This window comes from Momordica charantia, assembly GCF_013281855.1.
Source record: "Momordica charantia cultivar OHB3-1 chromosome 9 unlocalized genomic scaffold, Mcharantia_2.0 BLBB01000009.1, whole genome shotgun sequence".
NCBI lineage: Eukaryota > Viridiplantae > Streptophyta > Magnoliopsida > Cucurbitales > Cucurbitaceae > Momordica > Momordica charantia.
The window spans coordinates 21,816,957-21,830,390 of NW_028275167.1; the positions used below are offsets into that span (position 1 = coordinate 21,816,957).

At 33.4% G+C, this 13,434-nt stretch overlaps 1 non-coding gene and 1 pseudogene across 1 annotated transcript; one reads left to right on the forward strand and one right to left on the reverse strand.

Annotated features, from left to right (window-relative positions):
* Positions 1–23: 23 nt before the first annotated feature.
* LOC148209201 (uncharacterized) lies at positions 24–1,376 on the reverse strand (annotated as a pseudogene).
* On the forward strand, positions 748–854 carry LOC148209202 (small nucleolar RNA R71). Its single transcript, XR_015787471.1, has one exon. It is a non-coding gene; the product is annotated as a small nucleolar RNA R71 (small nucleolar RNA).
* Positions 1,377–13,434: the final 12,058 nt, after the last annotated feature.

Genomic DNA, 13,434 nt, shown 5'->3' on the forward strand with positions numbered 1-13,434 from the left:
AAAGTGACGGCTTTGCAATATTCTCATGGGTTAACTTCAATGTCACTTGGAAACTTCCCTTTCTGCATAGTGTTCAATGTGGATGCCATTTGTCCTATCTGCACCTCCATGTTCTTGATGGCAGTTGTGTTTCCTTCCAATCTAACTTCCATCCCTTCTACCTGATTTTCAATCTGACTAGCTCGACTCCTAGATTCATTGATGAAAGCACCAAGTAGATCCTCAAAGGAGGATTTCTTTTCAGCTGGCTGAGATGTAAAACCTGGTGGAGGTTGCAAAACATTCCTGTTGTTAGCATAAGAAAAATTTTCATGAGTCCTCAACCCTGGATGATAGTGTGTTGGTAGTGAGCTTTGTTGCTGATTTCCCTTGTAGCCAAAATTTCTATTATTGACATACTGAGCTTGCTCGATGGTTGGCTCATAGTAAGAATATGTATCTGCTGCTGCCACAAACTCTTTTGAATAAGAAGTTCCTGGTCCTGAAAGTTTAGAGACAACATTAGTCAGAGCTTGAACTTGAGCTTTTAGGGAACTTACCTCATCGATTTCATACATTCCAGCAACTCTCTTGGCATTCGATCTCTCACTAGGCCATTGGAAACTAGTGCCTGTCATGTCCTCCAATAATATGTAAGCATACTCGGGTGTTTTGGATAATAAAGTGCCTCACGCTGCAGCATCCAATATAGTCATTTTTTGTCCATTCAGTCCATTGTAAAACATCTGAATCTGCAGCCACTCTAGATAACCATGTTGTGGGCATTTCCTTAGAAGCTCCTTATATCTCTCCCAGGCCTCAAACAATTGCTCATAATCATATTGTCTGAATGATCCGATCTTTGTTCTAAGTTGAGCTGTCTTGGCAGGTGGGAAAAATTTTGTGAGAAACACATGAACCATCTCCTGCCAATAATTAACACTGCCTGGTTGCAAAGATTTCAACCAATCCCTTACCTTATCCTGCAATGAAAAAGGAAAAAGGCGTAAGCGAATAGCATCATCAGTTACTCCATTCATCTTCACAGTACCACAAAGATCTAAAAACATTGTCAAATGATTGTTTGGATCCTCTATGGCACCACCCCTAAATGTATTTTCTCGAACCATCTGGATGAGGCCAGGTTTCAACTCAAAATTGTTGGCATTAATAGGCAAATTGGTTATGCCAACATGATCCGGGAAGTTCGGCTGACAATAATCTCTAATGGTCCTTTGGTTATTTTGTTCCAATTGAGGTGGTTCTACAGGTTGAACAATCGGTACAGGTGGTGGATCCATCTCTGCAGTTGTCTTTTTTTTCTCTTTTCGATTTTTTCAGGTTTTCTCAATTTCAGGATCAAAAGGGACTAAAACTGCGTCTTTGTCCTTGCGCATACAAATCAACTCCCTAAAAAAAAACAAGTAAAGACACAAAAATTAAAAACAACTCTAAAGTAAGATCAAACAAATTCTCCACAGCATCAAGTGAAACTAAATAATTGCCAATCCCTGGCAACGGCGCCAAAAACTTGTAGCAAAAATTGCTTACCGCAAGTGTACGGGTCAAGTTTTAATAAAGGTGGTAAGTAATTACCGAGATCGTCCACTGGATTGGGTTTATAGTGACTCAAGTACTACGAATATTAATGTCCATTTTATCTAGAGAAACAATCAGGAATTTCTTTTGACACACAAAAGATAAAATAACAAAGTGAATAAAAAGACTCTAAAAAAATTCTTAGGGAGAACGGGTCCTAGGGAAATGATTTCACCAATTCAACTTACAAGCGGACAAATTAAACCTGCCGAGATTGAGTATGCAATTAATCTATAAGTCAAGAAATCAAGAATCATAAAAGTCTCTCCCAAGCACAATTAATTCTCCCACTTATTAAGAAACCAATATCCCTATCTAGTTTCATTAACAAGCAGGGCCTTAAGTCTTAATCTTTTAATAACCTCTAAGATAATTCTAAATCTCCCGATCTTAGAACTACCTCAGTCATGCATTCAGGTTCCAACCTAAACCACCTCTCCCAAGCATAAGATTCAGATTTAGCAACAATTAATTCGTGATCAAGAGATTAAAAGCATTAAGCAAATAAATGCATAAATAGATTAAAAACAAATCAATCAAGACAAATGTTAATAAATCCAACTCATAAATCCAACGGCTACGTCAATCCCTAGAACAAGAAGATTAGCTACTCATATTCACGAATACAATAAAATCCTACAAAGAATTTCATAATAAATCTAAAAAGGATCAGGGAAAGGAGAGAAACTAAAGTCGTAGTGTCGATTGACCGTCCCCGACTCAATCTCCACGATCACGAGCCCTCGAAAATCGTCTCCTCAACCTTGTTGCCTCAAACCTCGAGCCCATCCTCTCCAAAATCCATTACCCCCATGTGAGAATCCCCCAAAAGTGCTTAAAACAGCGCACTCATCTTTCTCTTAAGTTAGGGCATCGCTACAGCGCCATGGCACCATTAGTGAGCGCCATGGCGCCGTCCCAGATTTGTGACAAACGTGCAAGTTCGTAGCGCCATGGTGCTACAATACAGCGCTACGACGCTGTCATTGCGGAAAAGAGCCCAAGTTTCGTCTACAGGGCGCCACGACGCTGTGTACTATCGCTGTGGCGCTGCTTCTTCGGGATTTTGCTACCAATTCTGACCTGCAGGCACGCCATGGCGCTAAATGATGGTGCTGCTGCGACGACGTGGTTTCATCAAGCTCCTCTTTTTCGCTCTAGTTTCCTTCAATTGATCGCTTATGCTTCAATTCTTTCTAATAGCTTGATCCTATAAAAACATCAGTTATGCACGTAAATAAGCCACAAATGACCGAAAATTGTTAAATAATTTCTACTTGAATATCATGTGAAATGTGGTGTATAAAGTATACTATCAACACGCCACTTTGTGAAATGAAGAACCTTCTGAAATCAAAAGATTTCCTATGAGAGAAATGAGACATTCTCAGTCTGAAGATAATCTTTGTTTCGAAGTTTTGTAAAATACAATTACAATTTTGCCCCGATGTAGCATTACTACTTGACTTTTCCCCAGTTTGAAAATTTATAAAAAAGACCTTGAAGCCTTTGAAATTGATGTCATTGATCTATATTAATTGCCTTAGTCATTGAACTAAAGAATTGTAATTGCTTTAGATGTTTCATTTTTTTTTCTTTTTTTTTAATCCATTTCTTTCTTTTTCTATTTTTTTTTTTTTGCCAGACATGCTCTTTTTTACAAACAATTAATATGGTGCAATCACATATAAAAAGTCAACCACAAGTCACCTTTTGCAACCCTGGCCATTATTTCTTTGCTGATGATACTCCAGTATCATGATGAAATTGATCCTAAGCAAAATTCATCAAATGAGACTGATATCTTGAGACTATTTGTTAGGTCGCTAACTTCCTAATTCTCAAAATCATTATCCTCGGTCTTGGAATCACTTTTTACTCAAAAGAAAAGAACAGACGAAGGATTAAGATTGAAGAACAAGAAGGTATAGAGTTGGGAAGAAAATTTTAGATATGAATGAAAGGTAGTCACAATAGGGAGATGTTTGTGCAACTACAAGTACCAATTCATAAAGCAATAAATCACAAGAGCACAATGTGATTTTATTACCTTCAAAGTTCTCAGGGTAACACTAGGTGGATAATTTTGGACATTTACCACGCAATTAGATGTGGCAAGGTTAGTAAAAGACTTTTACGGTAAGTAGGCAAATAGGATATTCATCACAAAAATTGTATGTGACGGACTAAGCAAAGGATTTTTTTGCAGTAAATAGACTGTTGACCATATTTACCAAATATTGGTAGGCTAGGCTTAAGGTAGGTTAGACTCAAAGCGGGCTAGACTCAGGGTTTTATAGCAAGTGAGTAATTTTGGATTCTCACATCAAAAATGTATTCTTGCCCCAGCATGGAAATTTAGTGGTTTACCGGTTTGCACATGAGAAGAAATAATGAGGCCAACATAAAGTTGCTTTGAGTTAGGGATTTAGCCCCACAACAAAGCTTGGAGTTTTGAAAAAGATTATATCTCATTGAGGACCTTGAAGGTATTCACAATTTTTTCATTTTTTCAAATTTTTATTTATTTTTTTCACAATTTTTTATTTTTTATTTATTTTTTTTGTTTCCTCCAAATGATTTACTATGGTTGGTTTATGATTCTTGCTAAGGTCACAACTAACAAGAATGATAAGAGTAGATCATATAAAAATTATCATTGAAAATTTCCAAAACATGTAATTTCCTTTTTATCGAGAACGTTTCAAAGAAAACATTTTTTGTTTTTGTTTTTTTTTTAAGAAAATAACTCAATTTACACATACTCACATTTTTTTTTACAAGTACTTAGCTAAATCATGGGTGAATAAAACTTCACTGTCGTTTTAACATTAGCAAGCTATGAGTCGTTCGCTATCTTAGCATTCTTAAAGATGGCTTCAAAGAAGAAATAGATTTTATTGATACTTGGAAAATATTAGATCCACATTGATTTCCATAGTCTCGTGAACTCATGATTCTAGTGCTTCATGTGTGGTCCATCTTCTTCCTTAGAAAACCTAAGCTATCCTGCCTTCATTAGAACCTACACCTTATGCTTGAGCGAAGTACAGTTCTTGGTTGAATGACCTACAACTCTTGCATGGTAATCACAATAAACATGCAGGTCGTACCATTTTGGATAAAGTGGTTGTAATGGTTCTACTGGTACTGGAGCTAATAGATTACCTTGAAATAATTGGGATAATAACTCGGTATAGGATATTGGGATCGGATGAAAGCTCTCTCGCTTTAGTTGCATTTGACTATTATGATTGTCAGGTAATGTTGGCGATTTTAGTTATGGGCTGTTCTGTAGAGGCAACAAGTTTATGGGTACTGTAGAAGGATTGTATACCAAAAATCCTTGTTGGTGCCTCCATTTTCGCTTCGAGATTACTGCCTGGGTTTTACTTTTCGTTTTAATAAAGTTTCTATTCTTTTCAGGATGTGACTCTTTATCAATTGAAGGTACTGACAGTTGTTCGATTGCTTCTCTCAATCTTTGAGCACATTCTTTCCCTGCACTTTCGTTTTCCATTCCCTGTTGAGTGTGGGTTAATACCCATGTCATGATTGGATCGATTTAGAACAAAAATTTCCTCAGTTTCTTTAACATTTCCATTGGTAACATTCTCTTTTGTTTTTTTTTTTTACCTTTTTAAATTATCTAAGTAATTAGCTTTCGATGTTTGTCCATATTGAAAAATTCAACTTGACAGATTGTTGGAGCTTGTTGGCCTTTCTTGAAAAGCTAAGCAGCATGTGACGAATTATATTGGGGGAAGCCCTCTATTAGTTGACAAAGAAGTTCAACTAAATTATTAGGTTGAGAAATGCCCCCAACAATATTCTTTAAGACATTGAAAATTTTCGTGACTTTCCCCTGAGTCTTATCATGTCTTGTCTCATCTTCTTTAGCTCTACATTCTGCACCTCCATGACCTATTATTGAATCTCGTTTCTTATTTTCTTTAGCTCGACATTCAATTCTTCCCTGACCTGTTAGTGGATTTCGTCTCTAATTTTCTTTAGCTTAGCACTCAGTTCTTCAATGTTTTGCGGCTCTATGTACCTTGTATAATAAGAATGGAAAATATGTGGTTGTTGAGCTATATTGATTTTAAAAGAAAGATATGAGAGTTATTTTTTATGATGTAATGGAGAATGCACAAAAATTTTGATATTATTTTTTTATATATATAGAAATTGCTATGCACGAGAAGATGTTATGCAAACATTGGATATAAATTAGGGGAAAATTTTTGAAATGATTATGAACATGTGAAATGACGCATACGTAGACCTTATATATATATAGATGAAATGATGCATGAGAACGATAGATGTTTTTTTTATTTAATTTATGCCATGGACATGCGGAATGATGCATATTAGTTTATGATAGAGTTTTTTTTTTTAGTTTAATTTTTCTTATGAGAAGAAAAAAAAATCTTATTTAAATATGCTACAAAGTGCCCTAATGACATGATGCATATTTCATGCAATTATTAGTGCATGTAAATGCAATGCTAGACTCTAACTCATCCCAAGAGAGAAACATGAATATGCATGACATTTAATTCTTGGGTTAAAATTTTACTCCAAAGTTTTGGATCAAAAAATGAATGAATTTGAAAGTCTTTGGTGGACCAACATAAGGACGCTTAAAATCCTTTTGAAATGCAACATTTCTAAATTTACTTAGAAGTGTGACTCAAAAAGTAAAATAGATGTGACGTAGATGCATGTTGAAAACAAATGAATAATGAAACAAATGGGAGTAAATAAAAGGTCAACGATTTTTTCATTTTTCGAAATTAAAAAATCGATACAAATAAAATAATAAAATAAATTTTAATTTGAGACATGTAAGGACTGGAACTCGGGTCATAATTATTAATACCCAAGTCCCTTGCCTGTGGCAACAACCTAGAATAAGATACAATTTTATTTTAAAACACAAATCTTTTAATTTATTTTCTAAAACTTAAAAAAAAAAACCTTTACTTTTAAACTCTCTTTAAAAGACTTTTTCCGTTTAATAAAATTGAAAATCTAAAATCTCGTTCGAATCCGAAATCCAATTTTCCGTTTAAACTTCCTTTGAAAAGGATAAATCTTTTTCCCTTTTTATTCATTTAGGAAAACGAAATTTGAACTAAGATGTTTTATTTAAAAATCCAATATTTTATTTATTTTGCATTTAAAAACTTAAAACAACATTCTTTTTTTAAAAAAAAAAAAAAAAACTTGTGTTGATTTATCAAATAAAAATTTTTGTTTTAAAACAAATTTTATTTATCAAAACTTTTATTTTCTTTTAAAAACCTTATTTAAAACTTATTTTGAGAAAAATAATTCTTTCACAAAATGTTTTCTTTTCTTTAGAAAACATCTCTTCTTCAAAAAAACTTTTTCTTATTTAAAACAAAACTTTCTTTTTAAAAATAAATTTTATTTATGTATTATATATTAAAAAGTACAAATGTGGAAGAAACATTTATTAGACGATTTTAACTTTGATGATTTATATAATATCTAATTTATCCTTAGTTTCATTTACGTTCACCCACCAATCTAAGTTTTCTCTCGCATGAACCCTCTCTCTCCTTTCCCACAAAACTCTCTCACTCACCTCATTAAAATTTCATCTCTCCTTATTAATTTTCCTTGTCATTATCTCTATCTCTCACATCTCTCTATCCATCTAAATTCTTCCTTTTTTAGTCTCTCCTAATTCTCTCTCTCCATGGCTAACCTTTTCATATTCTACTTTTGGTTCAAACCTTTCAATTATCCCTCTTAGTTATTGGGATGTCTCTCTCTTAATTAATTAGTTTATTAATATTAGCACTAAAAATTTCCAACCTTACAAAATCCTTCAAATTGCTAAAACCTCTTCTAATTTTCTATTTCAATTGATCGGTTCGATAAAAAGTTAGGCTTTAAAAATTCTTGACCTCCATGTGACAAATAGTTAATAATATAGTAAAATAAAAAATTACTTCATATATTAATATTAAAAAATTAATTACAAAACTACTCCCAATTATCTATCTCTCTTAATTAATTTGGTCATAAATATAATTATAATTAATTTTAAAAATTCTCGCACCCTCATAACCTAACAATAATGGTAATACATATTCTAACCATTTTTATAGGGTTAAAAGAAAATGATCTTATCATATTTTAAAATTAAGTATAAAACTATCTTATCCTATTTTTAAATTAAGTATTATATATTTGATAAAAATATACTTTGTTTGAGTATTCGATTAAGAAAGACACATCACATGAAATAAATAAGAGAGCATTAAGAAAGACTTAAAAAAATGAGGAATTTATATGAGTAGATAGAGATGAGAGAGGGAGGTAATGAGAAGAAAATTAACGAGAGAGAAATCTTGACGAGGTGGGGAAGAAAGTTTTGAGGGAGAGGAGAGAGAAAGTTCATGTGAGAGAAAAAAAATAGAATTTAGACCGGGTGGGAGAACATAAATGAAATTCAAATAAATACATGAATTCTCATTTTTCTCATTTTCAACTAACATTATTACTTTATATAGACATAGCTTAACGATAATTGACATATATCTCACAACCTAGGTTGTGAGTTCAATCTCTCCACCCACATGTTTGACTAAAAGAAATAAAATAATAACATTCTTCATTTTTTTATGTTCTATATATTCAAATTTCATTTTTATTTTTTTTAGACGTATGTTTTAAAATATCTATCAAATATTATAGTATTTTGTTACTATAATATTTGATAAATATTCAACATTTTTTAAAGTAAAATTAACATTAATGTATGCTAAAATAAAATTGAGATAGAGCATGCAAGACAAGTGTTAGAATACTGGTTAAAATAAAAGTTCCTTTCCCATGACAAAACTTTCCTTATAAAAAATAAATAAATAAAATCTTTTCCAAAAATATTTTTTAATACGTACTGCAGCCAGGGAATTCAAGGAGTCTTGAAAAAAAAAATATAGATCTGCTTGCCGGAGTCTATTGGCTCGTCGGGTTCGCCGGAAACTGATGGTCATTGCTCGCAGATGTGCGGATGAATCGTCGTGGAGGTTGGGTGTTGCCGAAATCCGCTACCGGATCTGTTGTCAGAGTTGATGCGCCATCGCCGCCAGAAGTTGCTATTGGGATGGATCATGCCACTGAAGATGTGCGTCGTTTGTGGAGGTTATGTCACTGGAAGAGATGTGAGTATGGTTGGTGAGTTTGGGAGAGAGGCTTGAGAGTGAGAAATAGGTAAGAAGAAAATATTAGGGAGGAAAAAGGGTGGGGGTTTAGAGAGAGAAAGAAGAAAAGGTGAGGGATTTATGGTGGGTGTTTAATAGGGGGTGGTTTTCCTTTTTCTAACTTTAATGAGTCCTCCACACTTTCTTTTTACTCTTTGCATTATGTATTCTCTGCCCTATATGTTGTGTTCTCTCTCTTGAATACTAAAAAAAATGCAACTGTAATATTGTACAAGTCAAAAGGCTTAGAGAAAAGAGGGGACAAGAACGTGGAGAAGAAAGCCACATAACACGACTTTGACGAGAAAAATAACAGACTTAAAAATCAAATATTAGTTTAAGTAAAAAAAAAAATTCTTTCTTAAATTAAAACAAATCTTTTTATTCGAAACAAAATTCTTAAAATCAAAATTTTTTTTTATTATAAATCAAATTCTTTTAAAACAAAATCTATTTTTAAATTTAATTAAATTTTTACCTTAAAACCAATGAAGATAAACTTTAGTTTTTATTTATTTTAAACTAAAATAGTCAAAATAAAATTAATTAAAGTAAAGTAAGGTACAAAATAAATAAAATTAAGTTGGACCAAATACGGTATCTACAATCATCTCTCAAATGTTTGTTCGGAAGGACTCTACGCTATCCCACCTTATCGAAGACATTAAGAAGAATATTCATTTAACAAACGGAGAAAAAATTACATCCATATCATTGGTCAAGAATGATAGTCACAAGTGTCCTATTATTAGATTAGTTGAAGATAGGGATGTCATATGGTTTTTAACAAGTCTCTTAAAAAGGTCAAATGATGACTCATAGTAACATTTTGGCTGTTTTTCTGGAATAGTTGTGTTGCTTGTCCCTTTCATTACATTAATATATATGCCTCTATTCTTCAATTGGATGATACTTTCTGTCTTCTCCATTTTTTCATTTATGTCTCCAACTTTCTTCAGTGCATTCATATTTGATTTCAGTTAAAATTATATACAATATATTAGCTAGCTACCATAGTCAAGAGAAGCATAAAAATATACCATTAATGAGTATAATAGTCAATGCTGAAATACCTCGGTAAGTTGCCTCCTAACTTGACTACTTCGCTGTATTGGATCTTGTATTCTAATACTCTTAGCCTTGAAATTATAATCAAATAAACATTAGGAAACATTTTTATTTAGAATTCTTGAATAGTGAGGAACAACGTTAGGAACCACAAATGACTACTTACTCATTTTATATCAAGCATTGCAAGTTCAATACCACTTTTAGAAGACTTGTTGGTATTCAGAGGTTCATCCTGTTTTAAAAAGAATCAATAATCATTCTTATAAAATGTGTATAAATATATATACACATCAAGTAACATTACCTTTACAATTTTCTTTCCTTTTTGGCCCCATTTTATTTTTTCAATGATTTCAACTCATGGATTGGCCAAGTAACTTCAGTGATAATGTCATCATTCTCATCACAAACCTACATTGTATTTCATACAAGGAGATTTAGATTTAGTAGTGTATCTAAGTACAAAACCAACCCTATAATTTGAAGTATACAATATTACCTATTTCGTCTCTTGGTTGACTACCCTCTCAACCATTTCACCACCTTCTATTGTTGATTTAGTAACCCGGCTCCTACTACTGGTGTGACTCTAGGTGGTTGGTTTCCACTGGCAGGGTCTTCATCATCATCCTCCCTTGTTGTTTTTTCTGGCTCTTTTCATGGTTATCATCATCTAATGTCGAGCCACATTTCTCTCGTTGCTGTGTTTCCAAGTTTTCAAATTCCTTCTTAAAAGAAGTGCCTCCAACAAAATTTCAAAACTTAAAATATCTAATGCTAGCAAAACAAAATTACAATTATCAAGTAATTATATAGTGTAAATACTTAGCCAATCAACGTTATCTTTACCAAGTGCCACCACATTCTCCTTACTATAAACCTCGCTTTTATCTCCTCTTCATTGGCAAATTTATTTGTTCATAATATCGGCCATTAAATTGATTGTTCTAACGATGTCGTCTAATTTATTTACAATTTCACATTGTTTATTTACAATTTCATCATGTTTTTTTCTCAATTTTCTCTAATCACTCCTTCATTGCTACTTTTCTAACAAACAAGCCTCCTACGTTTCCTGTTCCACTATGTTGCCCTTCATTATGCGATGTTAATTCATAACGTATAAATTGGTGCGAAATATGACATCAACAACCCATCCTCAGGTGGATTCATTTGGACTACTTCCAACTGCACCATTTAACACTGTATGTATTAGTATACACGCTGAAACAATGAAATATGTATGGATAAAATGGAATAAAAATAATTGATTACCGTCAACAAATCAAATATTTTGGAAGCTAAACTTTCCATTCAGGCTGCAATACTGCAGCTCAATTGATAATCTTAGAAATGTAATTTCCAATACACCTTACAAAAGCATTTGGGAGTGTACTCAAAGCAGGAATTACTTCATATGTTCAAATCAATAGTGCATGAATGAAGTTGCCTATTCCAATACATATCTTTCCTCGACTCCCAATTTCCTTTTTCATAGAGTTTATCAGTAGATCAAATGCTGCCCTACCCAAGGATAGCTATTAAAAAGGATACGATCCATTTTAACATGAATAGAATCTTGATATGGTAGAATAAAGCTTTCTAAACAATACAATAGCACTATCTTTACCATATCGTCGTTTGTTCCATTCTTACTCACTTTAAATGCCAAATCTATGTATTTCCTTGTAACAAACCGTTCACCATCAAAATACATATTCATTATATGCCTTCACCTTTCATCGCGTCTATGTCTAATTGTGTTACAGGTCCACAATTTAGGCCAGTAACTACTGCAAAATCCTCAATCCCAAATGTTACTACCTAATCTTGTCTGAATGGTCTCCATGACAGAACTTTTAGAGCAAAGATTAATCTTAAGTGGTTTTGTTCTCTTTGACTTTTTCATCAGGTAAATATCATCTTTAAGGATGATCAAAAGGAAAAAAAATATGTTATACTTATCAATATATACAACGTATTATACTAAAGCAAATTAAAAATACCTCATCATCATCTTCTGAATTAGAAATGACATGTTTGTCCTTTTGTTTCATTGTTCTAACATTGGCATTCTTTATAGAATTAGCTAAGTGAATTTAATTTGTAGAATTACTATTCAACACAAAAATCACTTGAGTTCTTACCTTCTTTGTATGTTCCTTACGTGATCCCAAATTTCTTTTAGGGTCAACTTTAGTCTGTTTTGTCTTACCTCCAACTAAGTCTACCCCACCCCTCTTTTTGTTGGTTTCTTTCAATTGTTTACTTTTTTTTCCTGGAAATCATCACATTCTCCAGTATTCATTGTAGCCTCTCCCTGGGTGCTTGATGATTCAATCTGTATATATAGAGATAAGACATATATGTGAGAATTTTTTAAAAAACAAACAAGTAATATATAAACTATTGCATATATTATTCGCTGTCTAAGGTGATTGTGCACGATTCATTTGAACGTTCTGTTATTCGAGCCGCCTTTAATTGTTCATGTGTCGTCGAGATGTTCCTTCTCTTTTACCATATCTACAAATTCTATTTAGTTTTTAATTTATTTAAATATAATAAGTTTGTTGGAGTTAAGTAGATATACTCCTCATATTTGGTTATTAACAACACACTCATGTGGTCCGTCCCACATTTATATATTTTTTTAAATACACCTAAAATTCATGAAGATAAAATATATTTTTATAAAGTAAGTTTTCCAGTTGGAAGACGGTAACTAGGCAGTCGATCAAAAATAGATTAGAGTGGAGGGCAACGACGGTCGGTTTTGGTTTATGGCGGGAGGGCTGGATCTGGTTCAAACAATGTAGTGCAGTGGCGAGATGACCGGATCTTGGATTGGACGGGACGCCGAGTGGCGGCGGGGAGGACCGGATCTATGTCCTGATGGAACAGCGCGGTTGCTGGATAGCCCGATCTAGGTTGGGACGAGATGGTGTGGTAGCAGGAGGGACATATTTGGTTTGGACTCGAGGATGTAGCGGTGATATGGGTAGATCTTGGTTAGGAGAACGACGACGGTGGGACGGTTAGGTAGATTGGGCGACACGACACTGGGACGATGTGTGGCGAGAGAACGACGACAAGCGGCATTGTACGATTGCAGGAGAATAACGATTCATGAGAGGGACGATTGCGAGAGAACAAAATCGGCGAAGTGCGGCTGCATGTGGAGTTCATCGTTGGCAAGAGGGCGATGGAGACGGTGTTCTGCTAGGTTGAAGATGAAGGCTTGGGAAGTAGCAGTGTGTAGTGATCACTATAGATGGATGGAGTGGTAGGGCGCATGAAGTTAACGAGATTGAGGAGAAGGTGGGATCCTAAACCCTAATTTTTTTTAATTCAAGTAGAGGTAAGAGCTAAATTTTCTTTTTATCTAGTAATAATTATATCTACCTGTCTATTTTATATGGGTAAATTTCAAAATCTACTTCAACATATTCTTATCAATTTTTTCTTAAATCTACTTTCAAATTTTCATTAGCGATTTTAAATTAGATTTAAGATAATTATTTTAATTTCATTTATTTTT